Genomic DNA, 19,445 nt, shown 5'->3' with positions numbered 1-19,445 from the left:
GAAACTCTTATAGAAATCATTTTGATCCCTGTTCACATCTGGTCCAGCAAACTAAAAACTTAAAAGTTTTTTATATATATGCAAAGTATACATAACATAAAATTTTCCATTTTGACCATTTTATGTGTCCAATTTAATGGCATGAATTACATTCACACTGCTGAGCAGCCATCACCACTATTTCCAGAATATCACCCCAAACAGAAACTCTGTACCCATTATGCAACAACTCCCCACGTCTCTCTCCAGCCCTTGGTAAACTTTAATCTACTTTCTGTCTCTCTGAATTTTACTAATTCTAGATATTTTGTATAAGTAGAAATGTACATTATTTGCCCTTTTATAGATGGCTTCTTTCACTTAGCCTAATGTTATCAAGGTTCCTCCATGTTGCAGCATGTAACATGGCTTTGTTTCTTTTTAGGGCTGAATAATATTCCATTGCATGTATATACCACACTTTGTTTATCCATTCGTCTTTTGATGAACAATTAGTTGGCTTCTATCTTTTGGCTATTGTAAATAATGCTTATGAACATTGGCATATGTCTGTCTGAATTTCTCTTTTCAATCATTTTAGGTATATACTTAGGAGTGGAATTGCTAGTAATTCTACATTTAACTTTTTGAAGAACTACCAGACTGTCTTCCACAGTGACTGTACCATTTTACATTCCTGCTAGCAATTTACAAGGATTTCCATTTCTCCACATCCTCACCAACACTTATTATTTTCTGTTTTTGTCTTTTTCTGTGGTAGCCATTCTAGTGGGTGTGAAGTGGCATCTCACTGTGGTTTTGACTTGCATTTCCCTAGTGACTAATGATGCTAAACCTTTTTCATGCACTTATTGCCATTTGCAGATCTTCTTTAGAAAATGTTCAAGCCTTTTGTCTGTTTTTTAACTGGGCTGTTTATCTTTTTGTTTTTGAATTGTAGTTTTTTCATGTATTCTGGATATTAATCACTTATCAGAGAAACAATTTGCAAGTGTTTTCTTCTTTTTGTGGATTTTTTTCACTCTCAGTAGTGACCTTTGATATACAAAAGTTTCAAATTTTAATGAAGTTCCATTTACCTATTTTTGTGGTTGTTGTCTATGCTTTAGGTCTTATATTTAAGAAGCAATTGCCAAATCCAAAGTCATAAAGACATTCCCCTATATTTCCTCTAAGAGTTTTACAGTTTTGCCTTTTAAATTCAGGTCTTTGATCTATTTTGAGATAACTTTTGCCTATGGTATGATTTAAGGTTTCAACTTCATTCTATTGCACATAGATATCATTTTTCCAGAACCATTTGATAAAAAGACTATCCTTTCTCCTTAAATGGCATTGGTACCCTACTTGAAAATTAATTGACCATAGGTGTGAGGGTTTATTTCTGGGCTGCCAGTTCTACTCCATTGGTCTATATGTCTATTCTTACACTGGTGTCATACTGTTTTGATTACTGTAGCTGTGTAGTAAGTTTTAAAAGTGAGAATCTGCAGATTTTTAGATGTAAAGAAGATATCCATTTTGAAAAGTCATGCCTTCGCTACTCCTTAGAAATTGTTCTTGCATCAAGTATAGACAGTCAGCCTGTGGATTTCTCTCCCTTTTCTAACATTGACTCTAGTTTAGGCCATAGTTTAGCAGAGAAAGCCCTTCATTTTTAAGTTGGCAGAGGCAGGACTAATGAAATAAATACTCTGAATTCTTTCCATAGGAGCTAGGTTTTTTTGCTTGTTTGTTTTCCTAGACAGGGTCAAGGAATAGGGGATTCATACTGATCCTAAATAAGGGAGAAAATGTTAATTAAAAGACATGACTGTCTATTGTGTTCTAGTCAGAAACATAAAAACCACATCCAATGTTACCACAGAAAGAACTGAATTTAGGAAAAAATTACAAAGGGGAGGAGAGATGAAGAATAATGGAGAAACAAAAAATAGCATCCCAAAGATGAGAAAGAGCTGGAAATCCACTGCCCCCCACTAAGCCATATTGGCAAAAGGAAGAAGCAATCTTCCCAAGTGTATTGATCCATTCTCACACTTCTATGAAGAAATACCCAAGGCTGGATAATTTATAAAGGTAAGAGATTTAATTGACTCACAGTTCTGAATGGCTGGGGAGGCCTCAGGAAACTTACAATCATGGCAGAAGGCAAAGGAATAGCAGGCACTTCTTCACAGGGCATCAGGACAGAATGAGTGCAAGCAGAGGAAATGCCAGATGCTTACAAAACTATTAGATTTTACGAGACTCAATTATTATCATGAGAACAGCATGGAGGAAACCACCCCCATGATCTAATTAACTTCACCTGGTCCTGCCCTCAACACATGTAATTAAGGGAATTACAATTCAAGATGACATTTTGGGTGGGGCACAGCCAAACCATATAATTCCATACCTTGGCCATCCCAAATCTCATGTCCTCACATTTCAAAGCACAATCATGCCTTTCCAACAGTCCTCCAAAGTCTTAACTCATTCCAGCATTAATCCAAAAGTCCAAGACAAGGCAAGTCCCTTCTGCCTAGGAGCCTATAAAATCAAAAGCAAGTTAGGAGGCTAAGGTGGGTGGATCACCTGAGGTCAGAAGTTCGAGATCAGCCTGGCCAACTGGTGAAACCCCGTCTCTACTAAAAATACCACCAAAAAAAAAAAGTGCTGGGTGTAGTGGCACACACCTGTAATCCCAGCTACTTAGGAGGCTGAGGCAGGAGAATCACTTGAACCAGGGAGATGGAGGTTGTAGTGAGCCAAGATTGTGCTATTGCACTCTAGCCTAGGTGACAAGAACAAAACTCCATCTCAAAAAATTTTTTTTGAAAACTTAGATACTTCCTAGATATAGTGGGAGTACAGGCATTGGGTAAAAATACTTATTCCAAAATAAGAGAAGTTGGCCCAAACAAAGGGGCTACAGGCCCCATGCAAATCTAATAGGGCAGTCATTAAACCTTAAAAGTTCCATAATGATCTCCTTTGATTCCATGTCCCACATTCAGGTTACTCTGATTCAAGAGGTGGGCTCCCACAGCCTTCACAGCTCTGCCTCTGTGGTTTTGCAGGGTATAGCCCCTGTCCTGGCTGCTTTTACAGGCTGGTGTTGAGTGTCTGTGGCTTTTCCAGGCACATGGTGCAAGCTGTCAGTGGACCTAACAATCTGGGGTCTGGAGGATGGTGGCCCTCTTCTCACAGCTCCAATAGGCAGTGCCCCAGTGGGGACTCTGTGTGGGGGCTCCAATCCCACATTTTCCTTCTGCGCTGCCCTAGCAGAGCTTTTCCATGAGGGCTCACCTCTTCAGCAAACTTTTGCTTGGAAATCCAGGTGTTTCCATACATCTTCTGAAATCTAAGCATAGGTTTCCAAACCTCAATTATTGACTTCTGTGCACTCACAAGCTCAACACCACATGGAAGCCACCAAGACTTGGGGCTTGCACCCTCTAAAACAATGGCTTGAGCTGTACCTTGGCCCCTTTGAGCTACTGCTAGAGCTGAAACAGCTTGGATGCAGGGCACCACGTCCTGAGACAGCATAGAGCAGGGGAGCTCTGGGCCCATTTTTCCCTGCTAGGCCTCTGGGCCTATAATGAGAAGGGCTGCTGTGAAGCTCTGTGACATGCCCTGGAGACATTTTCCCCATTGTCTAGGTGACTAACACTCAGTTCCTCTTTACTTAGCAAATTTCTGCAGCTGGCTTGAATTTCTCTCCAGAAAATGGGTTTTTCTTTTCTATCACATCATAAGGCTGTAAGTTTTCCAAACTTTTATACTCTGCTTCCTCTTGGATGCTTTGCTACTTAGAAATTTCTTCTGCCAGTTACCCTAAATCATCTCTCTCAAGTTCAAAGTTCCATAGATCTCTAGGGCAGGGGCAAAATGCTGTCAGTCTCTTTGCTAAACCATAGCAAGAGTCACCTTTGCTCCAGTTCCCAAGAAGTTCCTTATCTCCATCTGAAACCACCTCAGCCTGGACTTTATTGTCCATATCACTATCAGCATTTTTGTCAAAACCATTCAACAAGCCTCTAAGAAGTTCCAGACTTTTCCACATCTTCCTGTCTTCTGAGCCCTCCTAACTATTCCAACTTCTGCCTGTTACCCAGTTCCTAAGTCACTTCCACATTTTTGAGTATCTTTACAGCAGTGGCCCCACTACGTTGGTACCAATTTACTATATTCGTCTGTTCTCACACTGCTATGAAAAAGTACCACAGACAGGGTAATTTATAAAGGAAAGAGGTTTAACTGACTCACAGTTCTGCATTGCTGGGAAGGCCTTAGGAAACTTACATTCATGGCAGAAGGCAAAGGAGAAGCAGGTACCTTCTTTACAGGGCAGCAGGATGGAGAAAATACAAGCAGAGGAAATGCCAGATACTTATAAAATTATCAGATCTTGTGAGACACACTCATTATCACAAGAACAGCATGGGGAAACCACCATCATGATCCAGTTACCTCCACCTGGTCCAACCCTTGACACATGGTGATTATGGGGATTATAATTCAAGATGAGATTTTGAGTGGGGACACAGCCAAGCTGTATTACCAAGTCCTAAGGATGAGGTTCATTCAATGAAAGCTGGGACCATAAGACAGGAGCTAGAGGCCAGGGAAGATGCAGCCTCTGCAGAAATGTCACCCAGGTAGAGCAGGAAGGGAAGAAATACCTCTGGCTGAAGCCATTCAAAGTCACTTGTCCTGGGAGCCCCAGGAGATGCAGTCTTCCCATTTGTGATGGGGAGCAGAACAGAGAAGGATACAGCATGGATCTAAGGCAATATAGGCCCAGGAATTACATACAAGGAAAATAGAACCCCCTAATATTTCCATGTGGGAATCTGATTTGGGGTGTTAAAAATAATAAATTCAGTATTAACAATGGAAGTGCAATTACTGAGTATAAGTGAGAGGCAAATAACGCAGGCTCTTTACAGTTCACCTAGCTGAAATTCATGACAAGGCCCAGTGAGGTCAATGCAATTGAATAGTTTTAAAGACAGGGAGAATGAGGCTCAGTGAAGTGGCTTGTCTAAGCTTGTAACTTACATAGTCACAACTGGCTTCGAGGCACGTTTCTCTCTCTCTCCCTCAAGTCTGTGTTCCTAACCACAAGGTCTGAAAAGCAGGACTACAAGTTCCGTGAGACAACGGAAAGGAAGGCTGACCCTGATGTACTATTTCTCACCTGGCTGACTTCATCTCTCCTCCCCTTTGTAATTTTTTCCTAAATTCAGTTCTTTCTGTGCCACAGAAATGTGAGTCCCTTCTAGCCAAAGTGCCATGGAGAAGATGGGAGGAAAGGGATAAGGAAAGAAAAGAGGGGGTACCCGGAAAAGGGAAATATGAACATTCTGCCCTCTGGGTCAGCTTGTCACTCCATGTAGAAGTAACTTTGCCGGCTCTCCAAAATGAAGAACGAATGAGTAACCATGTTGAGAACTCCTGCCATTCCTTTAAAACAAGGGCCAAGTGGCTCAGCTAGATGGCAGAAGCAAGCAAGAACTGCCCCGGGAGACCCTTGGCAGCCTGTAGAGCCTGCTACCAGGTTGCAGGGGTGGAAGATTTGGGGGATTTAGAGGTGCCCCATATGTGGTTCAACCCATATATTTGGCTTCTCCATGCCTCCATTCCTTTTTTTTTTTTTTTTTTTTTTTTTTTTGAGACGGAGTTTCACTCATGTCTCATGTTACCCAGGCTGGAGTGCAATGGCGCGATCTTGGCTCACCGCAACCTCCACCTCCTGGGTTCAGGCAATTCTCCTGCCTCAGCCTCCTGAGTAGCTGGGATTACAGGCACGCACCACCATGCCCAGCTAATTTTTTGTATTTTTAGTAGAGACGGCGTTTCACCATGTTGACCAGGATGGTCTCGATCTCTTGACCTCGTGATCCACCCGCCTCGGCCTCCCAAAGTGCTGGGATTACAGGCTTGAGCCACCGCGCCCGGCCGCCTCCATTCCTTTGTAATTAGTCACCTATGTAACATTCTCCTTGTGATAGTTGACTTCAGGTGTTCTTAAGGAATGAGATCAGCTTGTCCACTAGTCCCAGTTTCTGATTCAGGAGGTCTGGGAAGGAGCCTGAAAATTTGCATTTTTCAGAAGTTCCCAGGTGATGCTGGTCCCAGGATCATAATTGTATATATGTGTGTGTATGTGTATATATAAGTAATTTGTATATAGCTAGATGTCCTCTATCTATATATGTAATTTGTTCTCTATAAGATGTCCTCTGTCTATAAAAGTCATTTGCAAAAGTATAAAAGTAATGTCCTCTATCTATACACAAATTACTTATATATATATGCACACATATAGATTATGTTAATATGTTATATACATACACTCCATTCATATTTATTAACATTTAGTTGTTTATAATATTGTAATATTTTTTAAAACTCGAGTATTTCCATAGTTATATTCTCTTTCTGCTATGTATTTCATTTATTTGTAATCCTTGTCGCCGTTCTTTAATAAGTCGTATGGGCTTTCCAGAAGACTGGCTTTTATTTTTCATGTTAATTATTCTCTTTCTCTTTGTCTCTCCCAGTGTTCACATCCCTTATCTCTTTCCTTCTTGTTTCGTTATGTAGGTTCTATTACTCTTCACCTTCCTGAGTTAAATAGCTCATTTTCTACCTGCTCTGTTTTTTGTTTCACATGTTTAAAGCTCTCCACAGTCCTGTAAGCACTGCTCTAGCTGCATCCCACTAATTTTGAAATGCAATGCTTTTCTTGTCACAGATCTCTAGATTTTTAATCACTTTTCTATCTGATTTTCTCTTGGAATCAAATATTGTTCAGTGGTATCTTTATTGGAGTCTAAACACATGGAATTTTGCAAAAACTGCCATTTTTTAGGTGTCTCATTTTATTGCACTGTGGTCAGAGAATTTGGTCTGCACGACACTGATGCCCTGAAATGCTGATCCAGTCTTTCAGCTGTGTAGTCGTTTGTGGTTTGCTTGGCCCACCATTTCCTTCCCTCCATTTATTCTCATTTTTCCTTCTGGGATCCTATTAGAAAATGTTGACACTTCTATATCTGTCTCCCATATCTCTGAACTCTTCCGTCATTCTTTTCCTTTCTTCCTTCTTTCTTGATGCCTACTGGCAAAATTCTTCAACCTGAACATCCAGCTTGCAAATTAAGACTTGGTATCTATTCAGCCTTCCTTCACACGCAGATACTTTGCTGATCCCTGGCCCAAAGTAAAGATGGAATAGGAATGGAGAGAAAATGACAAAAATACAGATATCTCCCAGAGGAGGCTGGCCTGGTCTTCAGTTGTCCCCTCAGGCTCTCTCTAGCATAAGGTCATTATCGTCTCACTCCCCTTCCCCACCCCATCTCCTCTCAGCCAACTGGGTCCCAACCAAGACTCTCACAGAGAGTTTCCTAAAATGTTTGTATTATTTGGCTGAGCATACTTGAAAGCCATCAACTTCTCCATCTTTTCTGTAGAATCTGCAACTCTTGGTTCCATGTGGGAGCCAGCAGTCTCTGAATAGTCATTTCCTGTGCATTCTGACTTATCTGTGGTTCTCCGTTCTCTGTTTTAATAGCCACTGCAGCCTTAATTTTATTCTTTTCAAAATAATACAAGAAAGTACCAAGAAGTTTGGGATCATTTTATTAGCAACAAATGTCTGTCAATATTAATTTATCCCATGTGTGAAATATGAGTGAGATAAATGCCAAACTACTAAATTCAACTTAAATAACAGGAACAGTAAAGAATGAACTGAAATTCTTGGCTAATAGAGTAGCCACATTTCTCCAGCAGACTTGACCTGCTGAAGTTCAGAGATCTGGTCTAAAAAACTTTAACAGAGGTCAAGACAAGTACTGAATCTAGGAGGACACATTTCTCAGAATAAATTCCCCAGGATTTTAACAGAGTGGTTTCTCCATTGAGTTGCCAGACTTAGCAAATAAAAATATAAGACACCTAATTAAATTTGAAAAATACCTTTAACTGCTGCATTTTGGTAATTTATTTTAAAAATAGTGGAGTACAGGACATTTAGGGAGTCCCGACAAAGTAGATACATGACACAGGACAAAATTATTAAATACAGTTCATATATGTAAGGTCACCTGGCAAGTCAATTTGTCCATCCACTGGCATTATTAGACTTGCATGGGCCTCATAGTTGCTCAAGACCATGATGAGAAAGGCCTTCCGTCCAAAAGTATGGTCCATGTTCAGCTTGGAAGAGAATAGTTAACATCAGGATCATTCAGGAAATTTCAGAACAAGTATTTGCATAACAGTAGGTTTGATTTAGAGGAGAGGTTCTTAACCCTGGATGTACATTAGCATCATCTGGGGACTGGGTTGCCAAATTAAATACAGGATGCTCAGTTAAACTTACATTTTAAATAAACACAAATAATTTCTTAATGTGAGTCCCAAATATTGTATATAATATGCACAGTATTTGTATGTACAGTAAAAAAAATTTCTATCTGAAATGCACATTTAACTGGACATTCTGTATTTTCGTTTGCTATGTTTGACAAACCTAGCTAGAGGTGTTTTAAAACATACCCATTGAAGGGGAGGAAGGCAGCAAATCATGCTGCCATCTGTGTACCTTTGCAACAATCTTGCATGTTCTTCACATGTAACCCAAAACCTAAAATGCAATTTAAAAAAATACAGAAAAAAAAAAACAAAATATACCCATGCCTGGACCACACCCCAGGTAAATTCAATCGCAGACTAATGGTGGGCCAGTTACAAATCTCTCCAGGTGATTCTGCTAGACAACCAGGTTGACAGTCCCTCCTCTGGAGTTTAGAGCTGAGCATCTGTGTTCACGTGGCCCACCTGGGACTTGTTCAAGTGTGTGCAGACGCATTGGTCTGGGGTGGGGTGTGAGGTTCTGCATTTCTAACAAGTTCCCAGGTGATGCTGTCCCATAAGTCAGAGCAACGTATTTGTTTAACAAGTGTTTCTGAGCCGTGAAGGTGAATCAGGTGGGATGAATGTAGAGGCCACAGCCCTTGAAGGGGTATAAACTCCCCTCACAGTTCATGGCTCACTTCGTCTGTGACAGGTGTCTTGTGCATTTTCCAGGTCTTTTCCACACTACCACTGCAGTGGGACCATGTGACATGCACATTTCCTTGGCCCAGCTTGTCTCGTAAGTTCCTAATGGTTTCCTCTTTAAGTAAAAGATGTACCTGGTTGGAAGGGGGAAACCCTAGTTGTGTAATGGAGTGTGTGTGTATTACAGTGGAAGGAGAGTGATCAGAGGGCAATCCCTGCCCCTGAGGAGCTGTGCTCAGACCCTGCTGGACCTAGCAGCCTCTCCTGGCCTGACTGATGTAGGAGTTTGTTGTCTAGAAATGATCTGACCCAGGAAGCATTTTAGAACCCTTAGAGTAGCCATGATAGCCCTGCAGAGAATCTTGAAATATTTGCATTGGTGCATATGTGTGGAATGAATGGTGTGGGATGAATGTGGATATGCACATGGCAGGGGAGCCATGGAAAGAAGCCAGGCAGGGTCTATGGCACCGGATGGGTGCACTTCAACTTTCCTATGTTACTGAGTGAAGTTCCAGACGTCCCTGTTCCTTCTGTCTCCCAGCTCCTACTCATCACTGCTTCATGTCCATTGTATACACACAAACACAAGTGTGCGTGCACACACTTGCAAAGACATTCTTTCTTTTTTCAACTCTTAGAGAAAGTCCAAAGGCCACTGTTAAGATCACCAAGAAAATGTTGGCATGTTCCTCTGGGGTTGTCTAACCAAGGTTATGATCTTTAAAGGAATACACACAAGCTGGTCACTAGCTAATGCTGTCAAGTGTGGAGAGTGAAAAATTCTGAAAGCTACCAGGTACTGCCATGCACCAGAACCACCCTCAGAGTACTCCATAGAAATAGATCAGGGCTGGCTGGGTGCAGTGGCTCATGCCTGTAATCCCAGCACTCAGGAGGCTGAGGCAGGCAGATCACCTGAGGTCGGGAGTTTGAGACCAGCCTAACCAACATGGAGAGACCCCTTCTCTACTAAAAATACAAAATTAGCCTGGCATGGTGGCGCATGCCTGTAATTCCAGCTACTCAAGAGGTTGAGGCAGGAGGCGGGGAGGTGGAGGTTGCAGTGAGCCGAGATCACACCACTGCACTCCAGCCTGGAGAACAAGAACCAAATTCCATCAGAAAGAGAGAAAGAGGGGGAAGAAAAGAAGGAAGGAAGGAAGGAAGGAAGGAAGGAAGGAAGGAAGGAAGGAAGGAAGGAGGGAAGGAAGGAAGGAGGGAAGGAAAGAAAAAATTAAGGAAGGAATTAAGAAAAAGAAATAGGACAGGGCAGGTCCTTGTTCCTGTCCCTCCAAGGAGGTGGGGCAGATTAGTTGGAAAAGCAATGTTGCCTGGAGAATGAGAAGATCTGATCCCATTTCATTTTTGGGATCTAATGGTGATTGACTTTAGGCAAGGCATGTAAGTGGTCTGATTCTCCATTTCCTCTTAATAACAGAGCTAGTAATACTTGAAAGAGCTGCTGAGGGTTAATGAGAGAAGCTGCACGACAGCACCCAGCTCAGGCCCTGGCACGAGGGAGCTGCAGATCCATGTCAGCCAGTCCTGACTACTGGGAGAGATGCTGATTCTTTCCACTATAACTTCATGACCTTTGCCTCTCCATTTCTTATTCCCAGACATTTGCTCTGGCGAGAAGGCCACAGAAAACAGCAAAACTTCAGTTCAAAGAGAACTGCAAAGCCAGGCATCAGTGGCCCAGCTCATGTTTATAAAGAATGGCATTTATAGCTGAACACTTTCCAGGGTAGCATATTTCAATAACACAAAACAAATCACACCAAAATACCAGCACACACACCCCACCTTAAAAAGTATTTACTATCAATTTTATGAGAAGTTGATGGAACGGTTGAAAGAATGTTGAAATGAAAAGCCACTTCTGAAACACCCTGTCATGCATTGAAACATTTTGGTGTGTTATTAGTATTATTCTTTTTAATCTGGAGGCTCTTGGCTGCCCCCGCCTGCGTGACTGCATGAGGAAATGCCCCCGTTTGAAGAGCAGGAATATCACTGGTTATCCGCTCTGTGAACATTTGTTGATTCCAAATGAGCCATCACCCGCAAAGACCAAGAAATACCATTTACCTCTTGGACCCAACAGGATTGCACTCAGCAAACTAATCATTGGACAAAACGTGCCAATTATTCAGGGATAAAATTGTTTCAGAAGATAGAGATGCCCTGATTTTTTTTTCTTTTTCTTTTTTAGTTTGTGATTGAAAAAAAATTAATTCAACTCCTCTTTTTTTTTTTAACTTTTATTTTAGGTTTAGGGGTACATGTGAATTCAACCCCTCACTTTTAAATGCTGTGAAGGATGCAAATGCTGACCAGTGTGGCCAGACACAGACAACGGTGTTTTTGTGAATTATGACCAAATTCATACAATCTACTTTAAATGTACTTTGATCTGTGTATATACATGTATGTGTATATATGAGAATATTAATATAAATTACATGTATATGTGTGTTAAACACATTGCAAAAGATACATTCTGTCTCCATATTTATATGTGTCTATGTATCGCCACTGTCTGACCCCTAAAAATGAGGCAACTAAAGAATATTTGATGACAGAGAAATATTAAAACATTAAATTTGAAAAAGTTTCAGAAACCATATCATACAGTATAATCCCATTTTAGAAAATTTATATTTATAAACATATATATAAAAATCTGTAGAAAAAATTAGGACATATAATAGTATGTGACCAGTGGCTATGTCCACGTGGTGGAATTATTGGTGATTTTGTTTTCTTTCTGCTTTTTTTCTTTGTGTTTCTTCAATAAACATGTATTATTTTTATAATCAGAAAAATATCCCATGACAAATGTTATTTTTAGGAACTAAAATCTAAAAAACTTGGTGCTTTCTATGGCTTCTGCTCAGTAAGCTGCCCTAGCCTTGCTGCTTTTGCAGCTGAGAACTCTCAGTTTCCTGACGGGACTGGCAAAGGCTAAAGAGAGAGACCTTCAGCAAGATGGCAGAGCTCGAAGAGTTACCTGCATAGCACTGCCTTGTTGGAGGAAGAAGTAGGGGCCCCATTGCCTATAGGCTTTGTATTTGAGGGTAGAGCCATCCCCAAAGCCAGGAGGTGAAGCTCCAAAGAGCCCCATTCTTGGCAGATGCCCTGTTGTTGCCATGGTAAAAGTCTTAAAAAAAATTTTTTTTGAGACAAAGTTTCACTCTTGTTGCCCAGGTTGGAGTGCAATGACGCAATCTTGGCTCATTACAACCTTTGCCTCCTTAGTTCAAGCGAATCTCCTGCCTCAGCCTCCCTAGTAGCTGGGATTACTGGCGTGCACCACCACACCTGGCTAGTTTTTTTTTTGTTTTGTTTTTTTGTATTTTTAGTAGAGACAAGGTTTCACCATGTTGGCCAAGCTGGTCTTGAACTCCTGACCTCAGGCTGCCTCAGCTCCCACAGTGCTGGGATTACAGATGTGAGCCACTGCACCCACCAAAAGTCTTAATATTTTTTGAACAAGGAGGCTTGCATTTTCATTTTTCACTGGCATCTGCAAATTATGTAGCTAGTGTTGTCTGACGCTCTGACCTCTCAAAGCAGAGTCAAAGGAAAACAAAAAGATGAAAACAATAGTTTATTTGTACACTACTTTGAATGTCTGGTCTTCAGGAACGCTACCTGAGTTTACCTGAAACACTTTCTTTCCTCCATAGAATTTCACACCATTTCTGTTTATTAAAAACACAATGCACATAATCTCAACGGTGCTGGAAGCTGGCACTGACCTTCACTCAGCTCAGGGATGTCATTTCTCTTGAGTGTGGCTCTGCAGGGGACTTCCTGGCCAAGTGCCCTTCTCACGGGGCCGGCTGTGGCACACGTGCATCCCTTCTTTCAAAGATGCAGACCTTTCTGAGCTGCTCTGGTGTTGACAGACGCTGGGAAAGGCTCTCCTATAATCTCCAAGCTCTGGCCGGAGAATGTGTGCCTTAAGATACTGTTTTTTTTTTTTTTTTTTTTTCCCCTAACTCAACTCCAAAAAGCACAATCAATAAAATTCACCTGCCTTGTTGGGTTGATGCACTTAAAAAAAAAAAAAAAGGAAAAGTTTGCATTCCATTTGAATGCCTTTTAAGGAAACCAAAAATTTGAAACAGGAGACAAACTGGATCATTACTGACTTTTTCAAGCATTTGAAAGAAAGAGGCAGAAAATCATTAGTAAAGTCTCCTCCACGGCTGCTGCTATTTTTGGTTTGCAAATTGTTGAAAACTTCGTTTTCAATGGAAAACATAAATATGTTAATAAATTAATTATATGTAAATATTTCATGTATGGAATGAAATGAAAGCCTGCAGTGTGCTACACATTGCACGCGTTGCCTCCTGATGCTGGGGTGCGGCTCTGTTTTAGCCACTCCCGAGGCCCTTGGGGTCCGCGTGGGCCTCCCGTGGCTCCCCTCTCCACCTGCATTCTCTGCTGAGCTGCCGGCCTGCCATCTCCGCGTGGGTTAACCCAGCTCCGATGCGCTGGCTTCATCGCAGCCTGCCCTGATTAATCTTGGTCTCACTCGACCCTGTCCCAGAAATGGCTTCTCTTATTACAAAGTATCATCCTACCTCAGCTGTTGAAACCTGGTCATTTCGCACCTGCTTCGATGAATTCTGAGCGACTTGTGTTTTTGATGAGCTGCTCACTTCATAAATTCACCCCTCTCCAGTTATCAGCACTTGGTCACGGCTTGAGTGTGTCCTCACTCAGCCTTCTCAGCAGCACCAGGAAGAGGCCTCTTTGAAAGCCTCTGCTCGCATTAAGATTCCCAGCTAATGACTTTAAGTCTGTGTGAAAACTTGAAATACCTAATTGACAGAGGATAAAAGTTAGATCCACAGCTTGACCGTTGCGACAGATGCCAGTCTTCCTGTTATTGTCCCATGTACCAGCAAACAGCCTGGAGCAGATAAAATGTAGAACTGAATTTTTTCCTGAAATTAAAGTAAAAATACGGCTCATCTTCTCACCCTTGCGGAGGCATTTGTTTGTTTGTTTTTTCTTTGTCGAAATCACTGCCTAGGTTTTCTTTCCCCCCCAAAGAATTTTTCAACACCACTAACTGCTGGAAATACCAAAATGCCAGGAGCTCCAGGGCACTTCTGGCATTTTAGGGCCAGCTCAGACCAGGAAATACTTCGAGTTTGGTTAGGAAACCTGATCGCTGGAGGTTTCCAGCCCAGATAGGTTTGGTATCCGAACCCTCACCAGCGTTGCTGAGACAATGCAGGCTTCCTCCTTTTGTCTCTTGCTGAAAAATGATCCTCTCAGGTCTGATTCAAAGGGATCGGTATCAGCTCTCATCTCTAGAGGAGCGTTGGCCATCTATGCGGTTTGTGGTATCTGGTTACTGGGGTGTGTGTTTATAGGCGGGCATCTGAGTGTGTGTGTTCAGAGCCTACTGAGAGTGTTCAAGAATCTTGAAAATAATAAACTCATAGGTTTACACCCACAGCCCCAGTAGAGAGTTCAAAAGGCAGGCAGTCACCCAACCAGGGCTTCTGTGATTCACAACCCCAGCGAGCAACAGTTTGAGAACTCCTTTTCTGCCCCTCAAGTGTCTTTTCTAGCTCCTTCCAGAGAGAACTGGAAAGGCTCAGACTCACACCTTGGAAAGCCTAGGAAATACTCAGACCCGAGTGTCTCTCTTCTCAAGCAAGCTCCAGACAGGGACCAGCCCCAGAAGTACCTCCAGGCTTAATCTCCCGACCCTGGCTGTACTCTTAGCCCTTGCTCTGTGGCCTCCCCTGCCTGCCCATGGAAGGAGGCGCACATCGTTTAGGGCTCATAGTCATTGCCAGGATCTGCTTCCTTTGTTTCAATCCAGGATTCTGACTCTTGACTCTGTCCATTTAGGATAGCTTTGAGGACTTGCCCTTCTGAGTTACAATGCAGTCCATCTGCAGGATTTTAGCTCAGAGTTGCCTTGTTGGCTGCTCCTCCCTCTGGGGACTCAGAACCCACCCTCGGCTGCAGCTGCTGGGATGAGATTTTGATCACTTAGGTGGGATTCAGAGAAAGGAAATTTGCTCCTTCTTCAACATGAGAAATGACCATCCTCCTATTGGTACTGCCACCACTTGTTGGCTCTGGGCTTTGGAGACTTTGTCCTCCTGGAAACAGCTGCCCAGCTGCCCCCACTGTGGCCCTTCCCAGAGTTCCCTCTCCAGGAGGAGCCACCTAATACTGTCCCTTGCTATTCACCACGTCAGAGGTAGTCAGCACCGCTGTACCTGCCTTTACCTCCATGGCCCCAAAGGAGCCGAGTTGGCTGGACGACATTCATGGTTCTTCCCAAATCTGCCGGGTTGAATCAGCCAGTGTCTCAGTCCTCCCGTTGGCTTCTCCACCCAGGTCCCAGTGTCACATGGTGGATTTTCATTTCCATTCGCCCAGAGAGCCACAGTTCAAGTCCTCTTGCAGGGGTGCAGCTCAATGTAATGAGCACAATAGGCTCACACCTTAAACTAGGTCTGGTGGATATACCCTGACCCATTTCAAATAAATTCAGGGTTCTTGCCTCTAGGACAGTAAAAAAACTACTGCCTATGCTCTATAAAATTATTGTTTCTTCCTTGCTAAACTAAATTTCCCTATTCAGCCTCCCTTACTGCCATAGCTAGGATATACATGCAAGTAACCTCTGGGGCATATATCCCCTGAGCTCTCCCACTCTTTTCTCCAGAGGGTGGCCAGGCTCAGACACATACTCCAGCCTTGACAGCAGAGATTCTCATGTGTTATGGCACACCACACTCACCTTGTCCCTCATTATACATGCATGTTCCTTTATTCCATTCCTAGATGTTCCAATATGGTGGCTTTGAAGTGGGCAGGGTGTCTCGATAATTAGCAAGCCACTCCCTTGCCTAGGTGATTCTGATGCAGGTGGCTCACAGACATCATTTTGAGAAATGAGGCTTGACAGTCTTTGGATTACATCCTGGTTAAAAATAAATAATTACCAGGTAGTATTATTATCAAAATGATAAGTAGTGATGACATCCTGAGTTTCTGTGCTAATTGTCATTTTGGAGACGTCTAAAATTCTTTTGGCTGAACTATCTACTGGTTATCTTTGCACTTGGATCTGTGAAACCTGGGACCCTAGAGAGGAGACCAAGAAGGTAGTAAATGCTTAAAACCTGGCTACATGGATGAAATGAAATAGTATCACATCATGCAAAAATGACAAAATATTTTTTCAAGGTATGTTTGGGGTTATCTGACTCAAGTGTACAAAATAGGCACTTTGAAATCTCCCAGAGATGACATCAAAGAGATGAATGGTCACTTCCAGATCTACTGAAACTGTGATGAAGAAGCAACTGGTCAAGACCTGCCATTTGCATTAACATCCCATGGGCAATACAGACAGTGACAAGTATTTGTGAGGATGTGGAGTAAATGAAGCCTTCATATATCACTCATGGGAATGGAAAACAGTGTGGGTGCCATGGAAGACGGCCTGGCACGTCCCCAAAATGACAATCATAGCTTTACCATATAACCCAAGAGATGTCTACCCAAGATAGATGAAAAGATACGTCCACACAAAGCCTTGCATGTGAATGTTCATAGCAGCATTATTCATGGTAGCCCTAAAGTAGAAACAGCCCAAATGACTGCCAAGTGATGAATGGATAAACAAGCTGCGATATGCTGTACCATGGAATGTTATTTGGCAATAAAAAGGAACGAAGTACTGATATGTGCTACAGCAGGGACAAACCTTGAAAACATTACACTAATTTTAAAAGCCAATCACAAAAGACCCTCTGTTGTATGGTTCTATTTCTATGAAATGTCCAGAATAAGCAAATCTATAGAGACAGAAAGTAGATGCTTAGGGCTGTGGTTGGTGGGGAAGGAGAGTGATTATTAATGAGTACATTTATTTGGGGGGTGATGAAAGTGTTCTAATAATAGATGATGGTGATGGTTGTGTAACTCTGAACATACTAAAAACCATTTAATTTTATATTATGCTTTAAATAGTTGAATTTTATAATGTATAAATTATATCTCAATAAAGCTACTTTTTAAAAAAAGACACCATAGGTAGAAAAGAAATAGTCATCTCAAGCGTAAGCCCAAAATAAAAAAAATCACAAGGGCACATCCTTTAAATTGCAAGCATTGATTTGGGGTAGAGCTGCTCCTGTGGGCAGCTCTAAAACCTTAGTGCAAGGTTTTTATTTAACAGTGGTTAAAGATCCTGCCAGGCAATGCCAAGTTCACAGCTGGTCTAGGAGAGTGAGTTATCTGGTGACAGGTTTCCTGAACTGAGTGCTTGGACCTCAGTGTCCCTGAGGGTAAGCACCCCCTGTAGCTTAGGCATATACTTTAGGGCAGAGTTTCAACAGTCCCATGGTGAGCTTAGAGACTTTTGCCTCTGACATGTTTGCTAAATCTGGCACAGGCAGCAAGCCATGATCCAAAGAGGATCTTTGTGAAAACGACATTTCTTGTATAAAAACCTTTTCATTTTGAAAAATTGCTCTTTGTCCACCTGCATTTGTAACTTTATTTGGGTCACTTGGCTGGAAAATAGATGGAATTTTTCAACATGACCATTTTACAGCTTGAAAGATAAACTTTTTTTTTGTTCTGCTTCAAATATTCCACTTGTTGCTAAGACTCTGTCAATGAAAGTTGAGCTTCGCCTTTAGAATTATTTACATTGTCTTCTATAATTCACTCTGGGTATTGTCATAACCTTAGACATGGAACCTCTAATTCAGTGACTTCATACTCCTGAGTTGTAACATCCTATTTTTGTTTCATTTATGATGTTTCCCTACTCCTTGTTGAAGAACCTGAAAGAAGAATCTCAATTCTTAGCTTCAGCCTTATTGATAGACTGTGCCTTTTGTTGAGAACATTTTATTTTAATTTGATTAATTAAAAATGAAATATCATTGCTGAACGGGACATTAGGGAACTCATGGTTTGACCCCTTCATCCTGCAGATCAGGGCAAGGCTTCTTTGGAAGGTTATGGCTAAGTCACGGAGTTATTTATTTCAGATCTTGGTTTGCTCATCTTTAAAATGGGATGGATAATATTTTCCCCTCGGCATTGCTCATTCATAAAATTGTTATAAAGATAAAATAAGATCATCTTTGTGGGTGTGTTTTGAAAAATCTTTCTAGATAAATAGTATTTTTAATAAACACATGCAAACTCGATTTTATTCTGAGAAGGTTATTATCCCCTCTGAGAAAAACTGAACCCCTAAGTGAAGTCACATCTTTACAGTGGGCACATATTGACCTAGTCTGAAAAATATTGTCTGATGAGAAAAGAAGAGTTAAATCATTTTTCATGTCCAGGAGGGAAGCTATATTTAGTAAGCTTAAATATTCATTAGTTTTATAATTTTTAAATTGGATTAGTTTGTGAGAATTGAAGCACTGAGGGTAAAAGTTTGATTGTACCTTCAAAGTAAAGGTAAAATGATTTTCCTAATTAGGAAGAAGGCTTCAAGTGAAATTGCATTACTATATCACCAATATGAGAATTATATTAAATCAGCCCGGGAAAGGTGTTTAGAGAGGAGTGAGTTGATTTCAAAAAACGATACTGGAAAACTGGAAATAGATGCAGATTGCTGACCTGAATATGGGGAGATAGAAAGATTTAAAAGTGTTTGGTTTTGACTTGAATTGTGACAATGTTTCTAGGATTATGTGATATTACGGTAGCAATGACAAATTTCCAAGGCAAGACAATCATCTAAATTGTGTCAAAGGCAACCATAACTATGTGGGTGATGTGTTTTAGGAGCAAAATCAAGCTGAAGAACTTTAGAAATACGCAGAGACTTTCAGTTAGAAAGAACGTGGAATTAAATTGAATGCAGCTAAGACAGATACATTCTTAAAAAGAAAAAGCCAAATACTCCTTTCATGCTCATTGAGGCTAGTTTGCCAAGCAGGATGAACTGCAACTTTGCTTCCAGCTAGGGCAGATAAATGCATTTACTCTGATAGATTTTCTTCAAAGTTGAGTGAGGTTTAGGACTAGACTATTCTCTTGATACTAAGGTCACAACTAAAAATGTTTTCTGTTCAGTTCAAGCAAAGAAAAAACTTGGAGGTGTCTGCACACCCCATCCTCTCTCTCTCTGAGAATGTCTCATCTCCCCATCTTTGGGGTGGGCTCCTGTGCCATCTTTATGGTGTAGCTTCTCCCTCACAGTCAAAACTGGTTGGACCTCTGGAGGACTTCCAGCCCAGGCTGAACCTATCAAATCCTTTTGGCCCAGGATCCAGAATCAGGAATCCAAGATATTGGCCAGATCTTGCTAAAGTTTTGAGCCAGACTATAATGCAAAGTTGGGC

This window comes from Sapajus apella, unplaced genomic scaffold (genome assembly GCF_009761245.1).
Source record: "Sapajus apella isolate SASKATOON/1434 unplaced genomic scaffold, GSC_monkey_1.0 scaffold11, whole genome shotgun sequence".
NCBI classification, from domain to species: Eukaryota; Metazoa; Chordata; class Mammalia; order Primates; family Cebidae; genus Sapajus; species Sapajus apella.
Note: the sequence above shows the minus strand (reverse complement) of the source record.